Consider the following 21433-nt stretch of genomic DNA (forward strand, 5'->3'; position numbering starts at 1 on the left):
GGAACTTAATAAACACTATGAATTGATCAAGGAACTTTTTCAAGACTAGAGAGGAAGAACAGAAAATATAACCAGATTTCAAAACTGGATTCCATATTTATTTAGTATGTGTGGCAGCTAAAAACATAGATTATAGAACAAGATATGTCTCAAAGTTTATGCCTTGGCTCTCGTACTTGGCCAAATTAGTTAAATCGTCTATGCCTCAGTTTTCTTACTTGTGAAATGGGGATAGTTCTATCAATGTTCTGCTATCATTGTAAATATTAAGTGTGATAATAATACAAAAATACTAAGATCGTATATTGCTAATACCATAACTGTACATTTTACATGGGTATCTCATTTACTATCTTACAATAACCCTTTGAAGAACACTGAGGTAAGTACCATTATTATCATCTTCATTTTACAAAGAAACTAAGGTTTAGAGATTAAGCAATTTGCCCAAGATTATAACTCATAAACAGATAAAGCTGTGAACCCAACATTGACTTTAAAACTTAGGCCCCTAATAAAAAACTTTAATGTATGTAAGCATTTAACATATTGATAAGCTCATATTACATATTCCCTAAGTGGTAGCAGTTTTATTAGCCTGAAGAATGTCTTTGTATAAGATTTGAGGGTCTGCTATTGACTGCATGCATTCTAATCTTTCTTTCTGTTAACACATACTTTCATAAACTCTATGCTACTATTTTAGCAAGATTGTCCTATAATGTATTCCTCAGTAAATGAAATGATTGGAAAATTTATTATTCCTTGCCACATGATCAAACAGGAAATCAAAATACTTTTCTCTAACAACTTTATTGCATTGAGAATAATATTCCATTTCTTCATTTGGGTTCTAAAGGAGAAATACTCAGATTGTGGAATCTAAACCTTAGTCATGTAATTAACTAATATTGTGACCATGAGTATGTTACTTTTACCACTCCAGGTTTTATTCTTCCCATTCCAAAAAAGGGGCTTGAGTTACTTATTTTCTATTATCTCTTCCAAATATTTTATAATAGGCCAAAATATGAAATTAGAACTCTGAGTAAAAATATATATTTGTACTCATGAAAAAGAAAGAACAACTGAAGGAACATTACTTTTGTGTTCAAGTATTTCAATGATCATAGCTCTTTAACATCTGTCTCTACCACATTTCTTTCCTTTAATTATTCCAACTGAAAGCTTTTTCCTTTTAGTTTTTTCTGAAAATAGCCTGCAACCATCTCAGAGAAGGACTTGCACATCTAACTGTTGTTTTAGCCCCCACCACACCTCTTGTCTTGTGATCAAGAGGATGAGAGAACAGAATGCAAGCATTTGGCAGGATTGCCATATTAACACTATTTGCTGTTTGCAGCATAGTTCTCCAACCTGTTTCAATAACAAAATTATTAATAATTCATTAGAACTTTTCACGAATAATTAGTCAAGTAGCACTGGAAGAAGGTTCTAAGGGGAAGATGTTCACAGACCAAGAAGTCAAGGGTGTAAATTATGATCATGATTATTTTATTTCACAAAGTGATAGCATGTGCTACTTATTTCTGCTACTCAGAGGCCAACAACGGCAACACTGATGATTTACCTGAGATGTGCTCATCTGTTTACACTTTTACATTCAATAAAGCTGTGCAGTTACTATGGCAACTGGCAGTCTATAGGGTCTGTTTCAAAACCTGTGTCTGGCAGTTTATGTGCATAAATCTTCTACACACTGATATAAGGCTCTAGTCCTGTGTTTTATTAATTTGTATTTTCTTTGTATCTCAGATGGTGTTTTATTTTATAAACTATGAAGTCCAGAAGAGGTTGGCTAAAGAAACAATTTGTCTTGAGAATCTAACCTTGGAGCTTTAGAGAAGTCTGGCTTATTAGCATAAAAAGAAAGCACAAAGCTTGGCATTTCAGATATAGAAACATTTACAGTGATTTCTTCTACAAACTAGGCCAAAGCCTTGGATCTTTTACAGTTCAGCTTCCTAAGCAATTCAATAATGACTCCTCTCACCTGGAAGGGAGAAGGCTAAGTACTGGTTTCTAAAGGAGAAGAGCAACAATGGAGTGTGTTTTTCTCCTTAATACTGACATATAAAACTGTATACTAATAGTTCTGTGAAATGCTAAACTATTCTGGTACAGGTGAGGTTACATCATTGCTTCCCTGAAGAAGTCATTAGAGAAAGCTCAGCAAAAAACGTATGATCAATACATCATCAATACATCAGACTTTTTAAATAGACTCTTTTATTTTTCAAAACATAATTTTCAGCACTTTCTCCAGCAAATATTTGAACTATATTGAAGAAGCGTGGTCAGTGTGGGTAAGTGTGGTCTATTTGAACATGCAAGTCTTTAACATGAGAGAGACATGGATTTGACATGGATCTGGTTCTTCTATTTCTTACAACTTGACCTTTTTGAGCCTCTGTTACCTCATCTGAAAAATTCAAATAGGAATATGTATTTGCTGGATCATTATTAGATTTGCTGTATAGATTAAATGTTTTTCAATTATGAAATAAACATTATAAAATTTACCATTTTAACCATTTTTAACAGTTCAGTGACATTAAAGTACATTCACATTAATGTACAACCATCATCACCATTTATTTCCAGGACTTCTATTGTGTAAAACTGAAACTCTCTACCCATTAAACAATAACTTTTCATTTCCTCCTCCTCCCAGCTCATGGCAACTATCATTCTACTTTCTGTCCCTATGAATTTAACTATTTTAGGTACCACATATCTGTGGATCATATAGTATTTGTTCTTTTGTGATCACTTATTTTACTTAGGATAATGTCCTCAAGGTTCATCCATTTTGCAGCATGTGTCAGATTTTCATTTCTAAGGCTGAATACGATTCCAATGTATGTGTAAACTACATTCTGCTTATTCATTCATCTGTCAATCAACACATGTGTTCCACCTTTTGGCTATTGTGAATAATGCTATATGAACATGAGTAGAAATATCTCTTCAAGTCCCTAATTTCAGTTTTTTTGGACCTATATCCAGAAGTGAAATTGTTGGATCATTTGGTATTTGTATTCTTAATTTGGGGGGGAAATGTTCAGCTGTTTTTCTCAAAAGTTTGCCCCATTTTACATTCCCACCAGCAGTGCATGAGGGTTCCAATTTCTCCACATTCTCACTAACACTTGTTATTTTCTGCCTTTTTGATAATCACCATTCTAATGGGTGTGAAGTGGTACTTAGTTATCGTTTAATTTGTATTTTCTTACTAATTGGTAACATTGAACATGGTTTTATGTACCTATTGGCAGTTTGTATGTCTTTGGAGAAAAGTTTTTCAGGTCTATTGTGGAATGAATTGTTTATGTGTTAAAGCCCTAACCACCAATGCCTTGGAATGTGACCATAGTTGAAGATAAAGTCTGTAAGGAGCTAATTCAGTTATAATGAGATCTTTATGGTGGGTCTATTTCAACATGATTGGTGTTCTTATAAGAAAAGGAAATTGAGACACACATATGAACACACAGAGGAAAGACAATAGAGGGAGATGATGGCCATCCATGAGCCAAAGAGAAGGGCCTCAGAAGAAATCATCTTTGCTAACATCTTGATCTTTGACTTCTAGCATTCAGAAATATGAGAAAATAAATTGGTTGTTGAAAGTATCCAAGTATGTGGTTTTTCTCATGTCAGCCCTAGCAAAGTAATACAAAGAGTTTAGCCATTTTTTAATTGGGTTGTATTTTTTGTTGTTGTTGAGTTATAGGAGATCTTTATTCTGGATATTATTCCATATCAGATGTTTAATTTGCAAATATTTTCTATCTTTCTATATATATAGGTTAAATTTTAAAAAAGGATGTAAATTTCATAGCTCCTAGGTAACACTCAACAAATGATAGCTGTTGTCAATAAATGCACAGATGCACATTTATTACAATTTGTAGCCCTCATCTTTTTCTGTTTTCTTTTTTTACTGTGAAAATGTGGAACAAATGAAAAAAGAATATTTTGACATAATGGAGTCTATGGATATCAACAGAAAAATTATTGTCTACTGCAGATGACTTGGCACAAAACAAGTTGGTCAAATACAGCATCTGTTGAGCGTTAGAGTCAAAGAATATATCAAGCTGAAAAGAAGAAACATTCTGAGATATGTACAGACCAGATATACAGATAATCTAAGTGAATAATATATACAGTGTCCTACATGATTCAGTACCATAGAAAAATAGTCTTAATATGAACTCAAATCCTCTACAATGATTATGATGTGACCAATTCAATATAGACTCTAGTAGACAAAATTAATATGTTCATTGGAGGAAAAAAATAGACACCAAAATCTTTAGCAATGAAAGCTTATTTTTTTTTCTCTACAGAAAATTGCAAGTACAAAAGCTTATAAGTGAAATTTATTTAGTAGTTTGTATGAATATTTTCTGTCAGGGAGAAATGTGATTAAATGGTCAAAGAAGTTGAGGTTAAATGCTCTTATGCAAAACTAAGACAAAACAAAATAACCAAAATAAATAAGCACCATTTCTAGCTTTATCTTTTAAGCCATTTGTTTTGCTCTGGGTGAGTAACGTGGAAATATTTATTTTGGAATTGTTAGTAAAATATCCCTTCTAAAAAGTTCTTTTTATATTTATCTACTTGTAAAATAGGGAGATTACTTTAAAAATTAGGATTTTGGGGGGCCACATAACAAGTAACTCTATTTTAGTTTTGCCATTTGAAATTAGAAATTTAATAATGAAAGTTTCAAGAAAATATTGAGAGACAGTTAAAAGACTAAGATGAATTTTATCCAATAAAGCTGGGAAAAGATTTAAAAAAAAGAAGAAGATCAGGATGTCTATTGTTACCACAGGCCATGCAATGAGGGAAGAAGTAGTTAATACTGGCTTGAATATGACAGAAAGTTCATAGGAAGCGTGGTCCTTGAAAAGTTGGCATTGGAAAGAGATGTTTTAGGGTGAGAGAACCAAGGTGTGAAAAATACAGAGGTAGGATTTAATATGATGAGGGTTGATAGAGTTTGATTCTTATTGCTATTCTGAATGGATCTTCAAGGTCATTCTTTGTGAGAGAGTTGAAACTGTCAATAATGTTGCCTTTGTGTGTATTTTTATTTCTTCAAGAGAAATTAGTTTAATGGCTGGAGAGACTAAATTGTGCTATTTAGTGTCTTAGATTAATTGTGGTCAGGATTTAACGAGTTCTTATTGTGTTTTATGGTATGTTGTAAATATTTATCTCAGCCTATTTGCACAGTTCTTTAGAAATGTTTGATTTACATATGTCTTTCTAAGATAGGATTGCATAATTAGTCATATATGACAAATGGATTTCATTAAGTATTTCAATATGTGGTAAATTGGTTGTATGAGAAATATGATTGATTTCCTTCCATCTGAGGTGCATTTCAGTTGACTAATCATTGAAACTGTGGCTTACATGAGTTATCTTTTTTATTTTTTCTTATCTGTGTGTACTTGGTGGTTGCATATTCAATGATAGGAGTTATGTTGTACCAAGTGTGTTTACCAGATTGTGTATGATAAATTCATTAACTACACTCTTACATAAATTGCTGGAGCAGCAAATGAATATTATCTGTTTGGCAAGTACAAGAATTTAATATCCAGAAAAAATAATTTAAAGAAAGCTATAGCTTGAGATAGGTTTAATAAAGAAATGAATTATTATATATGTTGAACGGATCCTTTAAGTAAAGTATATTTGGCTTTAGTTTTTGAGCTTTGACTTTTGGTAGATTTATTTTAATACAACTTTTTAGTAATGCTTTTAAAAATAAAAGATGTGAGTTAAAAGAAATCCATATTACCAAAATAGAGTAATTTTAAGAATTACTCTAATTTCAAATTACAAGTTAGTAATGAAAGAAAAAAATTCTCTTACACGGTGTGTGTGTGTGTGTGTGTGTGATTATAGTGATGAAGCTCTGGCTTGAAGTTGAAGTATTATATTTACTACAAAATTGTGGATGGCCAATTATAGATGTATAGATGATGAACTTAGATGGACGTAAAAGTTTTTTATAACTTCAAAATTCTGTGACTCTGAGAGCAATTATAAATTTACCTGGAATGTAAATGTGGTTTTATTCAGAAAATATATAAATTCTAAGTAAAAATAAACTCTCTCAAATTCAAGGGTTACAAAATTAACATTTTAAAGTGTGATAAATTGATTATTTTATTCTAGGAGGAAGAAAAGTTATGTGACTCTCTTGCTTTGATTTGACAGTCTCATTGCTTTTGCCGTTCCTGATAATGTTTGTAAGAAACAGACTAATTATTTAGGAAAGCATTCAGTTTGAGTAATGTATGCTGAGTTCCCCAGAGGGAAAATACATTTAATTATTTTGACCAGAATAACACTTAGTTTTATCTTACCACTGATATCTTCTGAAATTTCTCTGGTCATAAATTATTCTTCTCATGATAGATAGAAAGTATTAGAGCACTTACTGCCTCATTAGGAATTCTATCTCAGAACACGTGTGTCAATAAGCTACTAGCTAAGGTCAGTGCTGGAGAGTGCTAACCAACTCTATAATCTCTTTGTTGTGACTCCCAGTAGATAGAAAAGAAGTATAGTCTTAATCTTAATTTGCTTTTCCCTTTAACACTCTAAAATCCCCCAGCATCATCTAATTTTAAAGAAATAGGTGATTCAGTAGTCAATAGCACTAAAGATATCTGTCCCCAAAACGACTAGTCTGGAGCTATATGAAGAAGTCAACTCCATCTGGAGTTCAATCACACTTTTCCATATGGTTAATCACCAGCTGCTTATGAAGGAGAGTGTTGTCAAGGCTGGTAGGCCTGAAATTAGCTGTGCATCTGCATTTTGGCTATAGGCAAACCCTGTATCAAGATTAGAGTGTATGAAGGCAAAGATAGCTATGACTCCTTTTTCTCTATTTTTTTCAATGTTAAATGTGCTGTATTAATAAAAGAAAATGTATCTGAGCTAGTAAGAAGCAGTCTGTATTACTTTCTGAAGTCCAAACTAAGGATGCATATAATTAGTATGTGGCTAGACTTGAGTAATATTAACACAAATCTTGAGACTTTGTAGCTGGCATATGCAAGTTTCTCAATTTTATTTATGTGACTCATTTTCCTCTGGCACATTTTTTCCTGATAAGGATAGTAGGGTTTGGTTGTTTAAAATTATGTTTGCTTTGTTTATAATTCACAAGTTATATCCTAATCTTTTTGAAAGCTGACTTGGTATGAGGACATGGTGGCCTTAGCCTTCTTATAGAATGCTTTTGAATGCCTGGAAGTTAGTATCGGTGATTTTTTGTTTGTTTGTTTGTTTAAAGAAATGATTATTTTTTTATTGATGCCTGTTTAAAGACATTTAAAACTTACTCTTAAAAGATGATTATTGAAATTATCAATAATATCTCTATTTTGAAGTTTTAGCTTTTTTATTTAATGTTATTGGTAGACTTAGCCATAGATAGGAATAGGAAGCAAACTATTATTCTATTTTACTCAAGCAGAAAATTGAATTTAGTATCTGGTGTGTGTTACACAGTGACTATTTGGTTAGGGATATTGGACTTCGTTTTTTATCCAGCAAAATATTATGGGAATTAATGCTTTTCAACATTTGCCCTGAATTTCTTATGATGAATTACTACACCAGATTTTTTGAAGGAATCTTTATCCAAAGTGGCCATGAGGACAGGGATCATTTACTGTATTTTGACCATAATCAAGGTCCATGTTTGTTGTTTTCTATGGAGAGTTTTTTCCCCCTTTTTAATGGTAAGCAAAAAACCTGTAATGGAATTGGATTGAAACTATGATGACTTTTGAAATAAACTATTTCCCATGGGAGTTATAATTTAATGTGAAAGGATACACAAATCTTTGAGGATATAGGTTGGTGATCTAGACACTGATGATTTTAAAGTACCTGTAGTCCATTCTACTGATTTGTGGAATGTGCATAGGAGACAGGGGAAGAAAAGCTTTAAGGATAATTATCATAATAAGAGCAACACAATTTTTGAATGAGAATAATTTGAGGTTACATTTTGGCTGTTTCGGTAAGTATACATATGTTGTAAAAGTTATGTCATACACTTGTCATGCATATGCATGTTGCTAGATGGTTAAAATACTTCACCAAAGGCTTATTCTTGTTCCAGTGGTCAGTTTTCTTTCCCCCCCCCCCCCCGGGGTCAGTTTTCAATGATAAATTCATACACATTTTTCCGATAAAGATGCAAAATGTTTTTGAACACCAGGTCTCACATATCTGTATAAAGAATGTGACATAGAAGCCACTAACTGATTTGCATGTACTTTCACATTCTCATGTATATCGCAATAATTCCAGTTTTGTGTAATCACTTCTATTGCTTCATGGTACTGTGTGCTATTGCTGTAATATTCCTGTAAAATAGGCTTCATCCAAATCCTAAACGCCCCTAATTCTCTTTATTTCCTTTAGATATTTTACCTTGAAATTAAGGCATTCTGCCAAAAAATAAGTGGCATGATTTGGTTGTGATCACATGATCAAAATAAGCAAGTTTCTTATACGGTTAACTAATAAAGCTATTAGCACAGTTCCCAATCCTGTTATCTTCATAATTCTTTTAAAATTTTTTCTCTTTATTTAAAAAATTTAGTAGAAAACTTTAAAAGCAAAATCATTTATCTATTAAATAGGAATTTAATTGCTGGAAGTAAGAGAAAAAATTAAATAGTTGTAATAGGATTTTAAACATTTTATTTCTAAATAATATCCTCTGGGGAAATGTGTTAAGAAATGATCCAGGAGTGGCCTATTTAACTGTTCTGTTATAGTGAAGCTGCCCACTTGATATGAGCTGATGTCTACTGATGTTTACCATATGCCCTTCACATGTATTAAATAATTTAATTCTTGCAACAGCCTTCTATGGTAGATACTATTATCATCTTCCCTATTTTACAAGTATGAAACTGGGGCACGGGGAATTTTAGGAATTTGCCCAGTGTCACTTGATTAGTAAGCAGAAAAGCTGAGATTTGAACTTAGGCAGCCTATGCTGGATTTTGATATTGAGGATGACAATGGGTAGATTAAAAATGATTCTTTCAGAGGTTATTTTAATTTGTGAAAATTCTGGAAATTGCATAGAACAAAGGTCATTTATTTCTGAGCAGGGAATACTTCAGATATCCATGTAGAAAGAAAGATGTGCCAAAGAAAGGCTTATAGTAAGAGCAGGTATGAGACACAGGAGGATTTTTTTACAGCATTGTTGCATCATCCTTTCCTTTGCTTTGCACAGATAGCTGCTGTAACTAACCCTGATGACGAATGATTTTGTCACATCTTGTGAAGATTAACTAGGATTTCCCAGTAAACAAAAGTGCCCCATGATGCAGTCAGCTTTAAGCACACTGCAGATCCGGGTGCCACAAAAGTCAGTTATGAGAATGCCAGTTCTAGTAAGTCTTATCTTGTCTTTCTTTTTTAAGAGCTCCAAATACTCTTTCTTAAAACAAGTTTTTATGTAAATGTCAAGTACCTAACATACAGTGCAATATTAATTTCAGGTGTAGAATTTAGTGATTCATCACTTACATACAACGCCCAGTACTCCCCACAACAAGTGCCTGCCTTAATCCCCAATGCCCCTTTAACCCATCTCCCAAACCATCTCCCCTCCAGTAACCATCATTTAGTTCTCTATAGTTAAGAATCTATTTTGGAGCACCTGGGTGGCACATCTTTCTTGAGCATCTGCCTTTGGCTCAAGGCGTGATCCAGGGTTCTAGGATCAAGTCCCACATCAGGCTCCCTACAGGGAGCCTTCTTCTCCCTCTGCCTATGTCTCTGCCTCTGTGTGTGTGTGTGTCTCTCATGAATAAATGAATAAAATCTTTTTAAAAAATCACTGTGTTTACCTGTTTTCTTTCTTAAATTCCACATATGAGTGAAATCTTACAGTCTTTTCTTTCTCTGATTGACTTATTTCACTTAGCATTATATTCTCTAGTTCTATCCACATTGTTGCAAATGGCAAGATTTCATTCTTTTTTGATGGCTGAGTAATATTCCAGTGTGTGTGTGTCGCATTTTCTTTATCCATTCTAAATGTCTAGCAAGTCTTTTCTTATCATCTTCTCTCTTTCTCTTTGTGCTCCATCATGCAGAGGCCTGAAGTCAAGGTTAACATGCTCGGGGAGGAGGATTAGAGAAATAGAAAGGAAACCTAGTATTCCTTCTCCTCGAAGGCTTGATATCAGCCAGGGCTGCAGGAGGGGAGACAGTCCCATTTTAAATTAAGTTCAGTGTATTGATTATTGTATGGGATAGAATGTTCTAATTTTTGAATCTAGATTGTGCTTTGAATTTAAAGTGGTTGTACAACTGTTGAAAGTCATGGGTTCTACAGATTTTTAATCTAGGGTCAGGGAAAAAATCTTTTACTACTGAATAAATTTTAAAGGGGCAGTGGGAGTCAAAAATAAAGATGTATTTTGATTACATCCCATATGTTGTGCTTGATTAACTTGTGCAGAAAGAAATCATCAGGGGAAGCAATAGCATCTCCAACTACATAACAAGCTAAAATGTAGCTACATCAGATGGGAAGGGAGTTCAGTAGACTTGTGGATGCTGAACTGCATGCAACCAGGTAAAAACTGTGACTCTTTTTTATGTTCTTCGTGTCTTTTGATCAGCATTTTAGATGGAGTAAGGTAATGTATGTGAAAGTACTCTGCAAATCATAAAGTTGATAGAGATGCAAATTGTAATTTTGTGTATTTTTTACATTGAATTCTGCCAATAATTATCTTTATTACGTTTGTTCCACAAACATTTGTTTTCTGATGCAGAATCTATCTTTTTAAAGGATTGCAGTGTTTCACTTATCATTTCTGGCTTATATTAGGGACATAACTTTTTAAAAAAAATAACATTTTACATGAGATCTTGGTGAGGTTTTCAGATGTGGATTTTTAAGTTTAATTATAATACTGATGAGACAAATAATTTTGAATCCTTTTGAAAAAATCTAGACAATCACAATCTAGATTTTTCTAGTGAAAAATCACTACAATAACATATATTTTTAGCTGAGATTTTATATATCCAATGCCAGTAGGGTTGACACCTTAGAAAATAATGAGATCTCAGATTTTTAAAAAACAATTCATTATAAAATTTAAAATTCAGTATATACCTTTTGGTATAATCTAAGCTCCTTTGTAGAATAAAGTGAGATAAATAAATACAAAAATATATCAATTATATCTACAATATGATGGCATTTGTGTACATTTTAAATATATAGACTTATAATATGTGCATGTATTATATATATAATTTTTATGGATTATATTAAAAGAATACACAAATTGATTGGAAGGTTATGTACCAAATTTTGGTAGTGATTGGGTAAGATTAGAAGGTAGGGTATTGTAAGGGCAATGGGACTGGAGAGGGATTTTCAAAAAAGACTCAAATTTTAGTTGTAATATTGTCTGTCTTTTCATAGTGAAATCCTGGATGAAAGGTAACAAAGTACTGGTAATTAATTCTAGATGGTGGAATCATGGGTACTTGTTATATTATTTTTTATTTTTTAAACTTACCCATGTTGCTAATTCTTCAAAAGAGTCAAATAAGTGAAGGCACTATGAAACATAGTGTATAAGCTGGGCTTTCTACTCTGGAGAAATTTCGAATTTAAAAATGAACAAGTCAGCCTGAAGTGGGACAGATAGATGGTGAATGAAGATCAGAAAATAATTTGTAGGTTGTATACACCATGAGATATGGACCCTGTTTTTGTCATTGAGTCCTCAACATCTTGCACAGTGCCAGATACATGGTAGAGGCTCAGTAAGTATGTATGAGTCTGATCTGAGGTCAGAGAACCAAAGAGAAAGATAGACTTAATTAATAATCCTCATTCAGGTTATCAGTTGCCATGGTAAGCCTATAATCTGTTGTTATGAGTCTTAAGAAGCATATAATCAACTACAGTCTCAGACTATAGAAAACTGTGAATTTGTGAAAGATGAAAAGAATAGTTAAATAAGTTACTATAAATAAGAGAGCTGTAAGGTATTCCTGACTCACCTGCAGCTTTGCATATTTTTCCTGTCGGAACCGAATTCTCCTTGTCACCTCCTGGTTTAGCAGAGATGTATCCTGTTGGAAGTGTTCTTTGAAAGCCACTTGAATGGGTAACACCTGTAGTGATTTTAAAAATGAAGACTTCTGATAGCATTCCAGACCAACCATATCAGATGCTCTAGGCATTTGGCACTGGACAATGTATTTTAATTAACTTGCAGGTGCATCTTTTTGAAAACTCTTTGGTTATGGAATAGTGATTTGATAGTAGATCCTAGCATGAAACATTAGAATAGCACAGCCTCAAAGTCCTTAGTTGTGAGACTATATTTCATGAAGTATGCAACAGAAGTCCTATAGAATTTAATAAAAACCTAGTGATTTAAGAGAATGAGAAGACAAGCCACAGACTGAAAATATGTGTAAAAGATATATCTGATAAAGAACTGTTGTCCAAAATGTAGAAGGAACAACAATAAAACCCAACAATAATAAAATGAAAACCCCAATTAAAAAATGAGCAAAAGACATAAATAGACACCTCACCAAAGGAGATATACAGATGGAAAGTAAGTGTATGAAAAGATGCTCTACCTCATATGTCATTAGGGAATTGCAATGTAAAACAATGGTGAGATGCCACTACCCACCTATGGGAAAGGCCAAAATCCAAAACCCTGACAACGCTGGGTGCTGGCAAGATGTGAAGCAAAAGAACTCTTATTCATTGCTGGTAAGAATGCAAAATGATCACTGTGGAAGACAGTTTAGTGTTTTCTTATAAAACTAAACATACTCTTACTGCATGATCCGGCAATGGCACTCCTTGGTATTTACCCAAGTGAATTGAAAATTATGTCCACACACACACAAAACTGTACATGAAGATTTATAGAGATTTATTTATAATTTCCAGAACTTGGAAGTAACTAAGATACTCTTCAGTAGACAAACAAACTGTGGTACGTCAGGCAATGGATTATTATTTAGTGCTAAAAAGAAATGAGCTATCAAGCCATGAGAATACATGGAGAAACTTTAAATGCATATTACTAAGTAAAAGAAGCCAGGGATGCCTGGGTGGCTCAGTGGTTGAGTGTCTGCCTTTGGCTCAGGGTGTGGTACCAGAGTTCTGGGATTGAGTCTGGCATCAGGCTCCCCTCTGCCTGTATCTCTGCTTTCTCTGTGTCTCTCCTGAATAAATACATAAAATAAATAAATAAATATTAAAAAAGAAGCCAATATCACACGGCTACACGCTGTATGATTCAAACTATATGACATTTTGGAAAAGGATGGAAAAATATCAGTGATCTTGGAAGGGGTGGGAGAGATAAGGAGGGATGAATTGGTGGAATACAGAGGATTTGGGGGGCAGTGAAACTATTCTGTATGATGCTGCAATGGTGCAAACTTGTCATTATACATTCATTATACATTTGTCCAAATCCATGAATATACAAAACCAACAATAAACCTAATTCAAATTATGAACTCTTTGGGTGATAATACTGTGTTATGGAATTAGGTTCATTGATTGCCACTGATTCATTTCTACTCTGTAGGTTCATTGAATTCCACTGATATATAACTGGTGTAGGATGTTGATAATGGGGGAGGTGTGTGAAGATAGGAAGTACGTATAAAAGAATTCTCTGTACTTTCCACTCAACTTTTCTATGAACCTAAAACTACTCTAAAAAATTAAAATCTGGTATTTTCAAAAGCCCAATAATTGATTGATTCTTTCATTTCTTTATTCATTCATAAATATTAATCACATGCCCATTGTGTGATTGGCATTCTGTATTGTATTAGGCAAAGTATGCCAGTTTAACTGAGACACAGATCAGTAGATTATAACATGATGTGATAAGTACTGCAGTTGAAATAGAAACACAGTATTTCAGTGGTCACTAACTCAGCTAAAGAGAAAATAAAGAGAAAAGGGAAAAAAGCTATTAACTCATCTTTCACCAGTTGGAGAAGTTTCAAAGGAAGTTAGAGTTGAATTGAGTATTGTAGTAGTGTGTGGACTATGAGTTTTCCAGTTGAAGTATTTCAGGGAAAGGCAATAGAAGCATTAAAATATGAAGAACTATAGCAATCATGAAATATGCTTGATCAACTCTCTTGAATGTTATCCATTGGGCCACTATTATCATTCTAATTATGGTGCCATAAGTTATTTTCTTGATGGTGAACTTCCACATATGTAGTGGATAAATGAAGATACTGATGATTATGAAAATTAGGATCATCTAACTTAGGTGTAGAGAAGAAATTTATATTAAGATACATATTAAAATATTGTCAAATATTTCTTTTAATAAATCTAAAATGTATGTTTTTTAAGCTATCCTAATTAATTTACATAGTGTATTTTTTAAATATTTTATTTATTTATTTGACAGAAAGAGCACAAGCAGGGGGAGTGGAAGAGTCAGAGGGAGAAGCAGGTTTCCCATGGATCAGGGAGCCTGATGTGGGGTTTGGTACCAGAACCCTACAATCATGATCTGAGCTGAAGGCAGATGCTTAACCGATTTAGCCACCCCGATGTCCCTCATTTACATAGCTTAGATTTAATTATACTAGAATGGAATATAATAGAACCTATGAATTTGTTCAATAAATAAATATTTTAGTTAATAGATTGTTTTTTAACAGGATATTTGGTTATGATGCTCTTTACGTCAGTGATTAATACAATCTAATATCTTAATGCTAGATTGGGCTGTTTCCTTTTCAGCTAATGTGATACATACCAACAATTCAGCAATAACACCTTAATTACATACAATGAAGCCTAATATTAGACTAGTTGTATTCTGTTGCCAGTCTTTGGTTAGTGGGCTTCAGCCATTGAAATAAACTCTTTAAAAATGGTGTACTTGCAAGGTGCACGAACCCTATTATTGTCATATACTTGAACACAGACTTTTCACAGAATCATTCAGGGTGGCAATGGCTCTAGATTTGATTTCAGTTAACATTTACTGCTCTATGCTTGGCAGTGTGGCACTTACTATTACTTTTATTCTTTTCTACTGTATATTATCAGTAGGGGACTGATGCTTTTATATTTAATGTAATCTTACATTATGATTTGGGGAGCTGAGTGTGATCACCTTCCTTTACAGAATAAGTTTTTCATCCTCAAATACCTCTCTTTTCTACATCCCCAATATTCAATCTATGCAATATCATAAAGATGGTGATTAGAAGGGAAGGCTATTTTCCACAATGAGATATTTAGTGAACAGAGTACATGATAGATGTTGAAAAAAATAAATTATAAGCAAAGTGATAAAACAACACATAATACATTAACTCAAGGAATTTGGGCTAAGCTGCTGGGCAAGAACAGAATAAAATAATTAATGAGGGCTCAGGGGATGTCTAGACTTTTTTTTTTTTTCAGTTCAATTTTACTGAGGCAGCATCTGTTTTGAAAAATTATAAAAACATCCTAGGCTTTTTAGGATCCACTATCAAAACAGTTAGGGGTAAACCAACAAAGCTAACAACATTTCTTGTGAAAGAGTCTTGAATATCCTCGATGACTTTCACAAATCATTTTTAAAGAACTGTTTTAACTCATTCACAGAAATATCTGGTGAGTAAGCACCTGGCACTATAGTATAGAGGTGAAGGTCTATACTGGCCTTCAAGGACCTCACAAAAAAGTAAACTGATTATTACAATAATGGCCATAACAACTGGTTATGCTTACCATGCACCCTGGATATGCCAAGCTTCATTCCAAACATTTTACACATATGTCCTTTTAGCTTCGTAATAACCCCAAATTATAGGAACTATCACTAATTCAACTTGTGGAGGAGAAATACAGAGGCACTGGGAGGGTGAAGACACTTACTCAAAAACATGACTTGTATAAGACACAACTGAGAATCCAACTAAAATCTGTCTGCCCCCAGGACAGACAGAGATGAAAAGTACAAAAAACTTTTTTTTCAGAGATAGTACTATGGAAGAAGCAACAAACTTTGGTGACATATTTAGTTTGGGGTGAAGGGACAGAAGCTATAGTCTTCCAGATTTCTGGCTTGGAGGACTGGGCGAAAGGTAGTGCTCCTCCCTTAGACAGAATCTGGTGTGGGGAGGGGAGAGGGAAGAGAAGGTGCTGGTTAAACTTGAAATTCACTGGTTAGAGTTGGCCAGTTATGTAGGTCTGGAACACAGACTACGCTAGCCATCATCAGCATATGGATAGTTGTTGAAGCCAGGGGTTTAGATGAAATCCCCCAGGGAGAATTCATAGCATGTCAAACATTGAGGCCCCCCAGTAGAATCTTGTGAGATAGTAAAATTATCAAAGGGTGGGAACATGAGGAGCCTGAGAAGGAGTGGCCTGAAATGAAGGAGGAAAAGCAGGAGAGAGTGGTATTGAAGTGGTTCCTCTTAGTTGAGCACAATAGCACATATAGAAGAAGTGGCAGTTCAAAAGCCCTGAATACTAGTTATAGGAACGTAATTCTATTTCTAATTTCTATAAAATTGCTATCCCAAACTTTTCTGTACTTATTAAAATACTTCTGATCTTAAATCCTCTGTGATTCCTCTCAGGTCAAACTTTGGATTCATGAGAAGGTGAAATTATGCATTCCTAAGAGGAAATACCATAAGCCCCAAATAGAAAATGTCTTAACAGATAGCATTCTGCATAAGATACCCAGAAGTATTTTCCTTAATTATTTTTGCACATTTATAACCTTTTCTCAAGTTAATCGACATACTCTACCACCATGTTAGGTGTAGACAGAGGCAGTGGAGAGGGAGAAAATATCTCACACACCAAGAGAAAAAGAAATGATGAAAGGCAAAGTTGGGCATAATTTTCTTTTGGAAACTGAAACACCTGCTACATTTCCTGGAGCCTAAAATGGCCTCTGTTGCTTTCGCTACTGCTCTAACCATCTGCTGAGCTGCAGAGAGGTGGTCTGCAGCAGCTGAAAGCCGCTACAAATGCTTCAAGTCAGGCTTGTTGGCACAGTAAGGAAGCCAGGGATGTATTGATGCCAAATGCAGGTCCTGTTTCTTTCCCTTTGCTGCCATGAAAAAAAATTAACCAAGGCCTTAAGAGCTGCCGTTGACATAAACATGATTTAATGTCTTTTTAGCATTTTCAGGAACCACAGAATTAGCAGAAGCCTTGGAGATGTTTAAGAGTGGAATCTCGAAAGTATTTCTCCTGCAAGCCATTTTAAAAGCAGATGTCGTGAGCATACTTCAGTACAGCTGCCTATTAGGTGACAGTACTTCAAATGCATAGAACGTGAAGGAAATGTACACTCTGTTTTCTCTATAGGATGGCAACCAACACCTGCCTCTCTTAAGTGTGGGACCAGATTTCCTGGTTGTTGCCTACTTTGCCTTTCGTTTCCTGTGTTTCTTTCCAGCATGATGAAGAAAGCCCTGATTAAATTAGGAGAGCTGTCAATATGAATCTATAGATACAGTATCTGTGTAATCATTTATTTACACAACTATCTCTTTGATTACACAGGGAGCTTCTTGAGAGTTGGGGCCAGATCGTCTTGGGTTTAAGTTCCAATTGCACTTCTTACTAGTTTGCGAACTTGGGCAAGAGACTTAACTGCTTTGAGTCTCAGTTTCTTCATGTGTGTCTCACTGTCTTTGTGATGCTGAATGAAGCTACGGTCTTCAAAAGTACCTAAATGGGTACCTGACATAAGTAGATGCTCAATAAATGTCGATGGAATAAAAGACATAAAAGCTCCTGTTTTAGGATGAATGTGGAAATTTGATTAATGTTTGCCTTGTAATTGTATAAGGGCTCTTTCTTCATTTGTGAAGCAAGTCTGTGGCTGAAAATGTGAATGGTTATGCTGACCTGCTGTCTATTTGATTGGTGAGAGAATTCAGAGGAATCTTACCTTATCCATCCTTTAAAGAATTGGAGGGTTTGGACATGATTCCGTTTTTCCTTTTTTTTTTTTTTTTTTTGAGATAGAGAGACAATGAGAGAGAGAGAGAAAGAGACAGAGAGGTGGAGCAGAGGGTGAGGGACAGAGAGAATCTTAAGCAGTCTTGTGCCCAGCACAGAGCCCCACCCAGGCTCAGTTTCATGGTCCTGAAATCATCATAACCTGAGCTGAGCTGAAATTAAGAGTTGGGTGCTTAACTGACTGAGCCCCATGATCCCTGTTTTTAGATCCCTATCCTATAGGGATCTGTCTCTGTCTTCTCTTCTCACCAAAATGTACTTTTGTTTTAAGACACTGTGCACAGTTATCTGCTTTTTGGAAAGCTGGCTTAAAAACCAATTCGTATTGGCAAATGGCTAAAAATGGCTTAAAACAGTGCTTTTTAAACTGTGTTCTGATACTTCCTAGGGATTCTTCAGGGAAGTCTAATGAAAAGCTGCAGGGATTTGGAGCTTCAAACCAGTGATTCTTAGTACCCCAGCCCTAATTTTAATCTAAAAAGTTACATTTTTTATAAAATAAGTTATGCATATATATGTATGTTTTCTGCTTAAGTACATACATGTATATTTACTTACTTAAGGAATAGGTTTTACTGTTTTTAAAAAGATTAATCTTCAAAGACGATTTATGATTACTGACTGTCTTATCTCCTTTCAGCTCATGTACTTTTGTCATGAGACTCAATAATTTTACTAACAGGGATTCTTTAATCCTAGAATCCTAGCAAATGATAGAAAGTGATAGTCACTAGGGATCACCATGTGGTTGCTAAGATTTACTTCAGCTTCTTCTTTGATAGAATTATTAGATTGGTAATAAAGCATTTGACATGGAACATTTGAACTTAGCAAAGTATATCATGTATTCTCATGGATAAGAAGTGTAAGTATGAGTCAAATGTCTTATAATTAAGTGAACAATTGACAGAATATTAGCAAAAAGACCTGATTTCTAGATAAATACCCATCTGGAGAGAAATTCCTATTGACAGTGTCAGGGTTGTGTTCAATAGTCTCGTCATATTCCCTCCTTTCAGAATTTGTGATTTTGGTGAAGCTATAGAGGAAAGTCTCATCAAATTTGCAGATGACAAAGCTGGGAGGGATAAAGAATGTGTTGGATGGCAGAATTAGGATCCCAAAAGATCCTGACAGGGTGAAACATTCTGAAGTGAAAAAACATAATGAAATTTAACAGGGACAAATAAGAGGTCCTGTACTTGGGTCAAAAAACAGAAATACAGCTACACTTTCTGGGGATGATGAAATTGTAGCTTCTGAGCAGAATGTGTAAAAATGCTTAGAGGTATTAGATGACAGTCATATTTCTAGAAGTAAACAATGTGATGCGGATGTCCCCAAAGCTACTGTGAGTTTAGGGGATGCATCAGTTAAATAAACAGAATGTAGAATGAAGATGGGCACAGACCCATTTTTCTTAAGACTGCTCAGATTTTCCAGGGATAATGTACCTCTCAAAGTAGACAAACTGAAACACTTTCAAAGGAAACTGAATATAAAGACTTTGAACTCTGTTGCATGTGGAGAGTTCCATCCTGAACTTCAGGCAATAGATACTATATGGCCTAGAGACAAGAATAGGATGTACCAGGGGCACCTGGGTGGCACAGTCATTTAAGCATCTGACTCTTGGTTTTGACTCAGGTCGTGATCTCAGGGTCATGAGATTGAGCCTCAAGTGGGCTCAGCACTGAGTGCAGTCTTGGGATTCTCTTTCCCTCTCTCTAAAATGAATAAATAAATCTTTAAAAAAGAAAAAGAAAAGGATGTGCCAAAGACACTATCTAAAAATATTTAAATTGTTATTTAGAAATTTTTGGTCAGACCAGACGAGAGAATTCAGATCGATGAGAAATTTCAGATTGATGGACAGTAATTCAGTATAAGGAAGAATATTTTAGCTATAATAACTGTCCAAAAAGGGTGCAATCTCCATGAGATAATTTTTCTTCTCTTTTTAATTATTATTTGTTTATTTTAGAGAGGGAGAGACTTCACAAAAGGAGAGGGGGAGGAGCAGAGCGAGAAGCAGACTCCTCACCGAGCAGGGAGCCCAACATGGGGCTGGATCCAAGGTCCCTGAGCTGAATACAGCATTTAACAGGCTGAGATACCCAGGGCCCCTGTGTTCCTCTCAATGGTGGTGCTGGATTAGACTGGACTGCCAGTGACAGAGATACAAAGTGAATACATTTTAAAAGATGGCCTAATGTGATAACTTGTGAAATCTCTCCCAGCCTGACATTTCATGGCTTATAATTTAAGACACAGTAACAGCCATGTGGGATGATGTTTTAAGGCAAAATGGCGCTTCCTTTACTTTTCACCTTGGATGCAAGTTCATAATTGCCTCTTTCCCATTTTAGCTAAAAAAACATTTAAATTTTAAAATTTAGGATATTATCAAAATTATCTTACCTTCTTACTTTTCAAAATTTTATTTTTATTCTTTTTAAAGATTTTATTTATTATGGGGGATGGGGAGAGAGAAAAAGTGAGGGGAGGGTTAGAAGGAGACTCTCAAGTAGACTCCTTACTGAGCACAGAGTCTGAAGCGGGGCTTGATCTCATGACCCAGAGATTAAGACCTGAAATCAAGACTTACATGCTTAGCTGAATGAGACACCAGCCTCCCCTACTTTTCAAAATTTTAATTTTAAATTCCACAATAGAAGAATGTGACTGAATGAAGCAATTCTTCTCAGATTCTAGGCAAAGTTGAGTGCTTTAGAAAGCAAGTAATAATGAAATTTGAAAGAACCCTTTCATTAAAAACTCTGGATAGTTAAATCAAATAAGCAAACAAAACCAAACCACAATAATGTTGCCTTCTATAAACGTTTCACTTCACAGATTCAATTTAGAATAAAAGATATTGAAAAGAAATTATTTATTTCTAGGTAAGAGATACTCTGATTTTTTCTAGTTTTTCTGTAACTCTGCCAAGCTGTTCAAACACCATGGACCTTTAATTGGATAACCCAGGAAAATGCAGTCTCCTAACAAAGGCAAGTGGTGATCGGTAGATATGCCAATCAGGGCTCTTAATTGCAAATAGCAGAAAAGAGATTCATTAATGGTTTGGAGCTTGAGGATGCATTCACAATTACCTGGAAAGGTTGTTTAAACAAAGATGTTGATTCAGTAGGTCTAGAGTGGGGCTTAATAGTTTAAATCCCTAATAAGTTCTCAGGGGATGCTGCTGGTACTGATTTTGGACCATACTTTGAGGATGATGTGTTAAAAGATAGCAGAGATTTTCAGAATTCCTGAGAATTTTAGAGGAATGGACTTGAGGCCAAACTT

The 21433-nt window shown here is 34.6% G+C and overlaps 1 long non-coding RNA gene across 1 annotated transcript in view; it reads right to left on the reverse strand.

Moving 5' to 3' along the window:
• Positions 1–2251: 2251 nt before the first annotated feature.
• Positions 2252–21433, reverse strand: part of LOC144321723 (uncharacterized) — a 35421-nt gene continuing 16239 nt past the window's right edge. The window contains exons 2-3 of the long non-coding RNA XR_013387268.1: positions 12133–12246; positions 2252–2443 (exon numbers count right to left, since the gene is read on the reverse strand). This is a non-coding gene — a long non-coding RNA (uncharacterized LOC144321723). The remainder of the gene's footprint in view (positions 2444–12132; positions 12247–21433) is intronic.

The sequence above is a fragment of the Canis aureus genome, chromosome 10, assembly GCF_053574225.1.
Source record: "Canis aureus isolate CA01 chromosome 10, VMU_Caureus_v.1.0, whole genome shotgun sequence".
In the NCBI taxonomy this organism is placed as follows: Eukaryota; Metazoa; Chordata; class Mammalia; order Carnivora; family Canidae; genus Canis; species Canis aureus.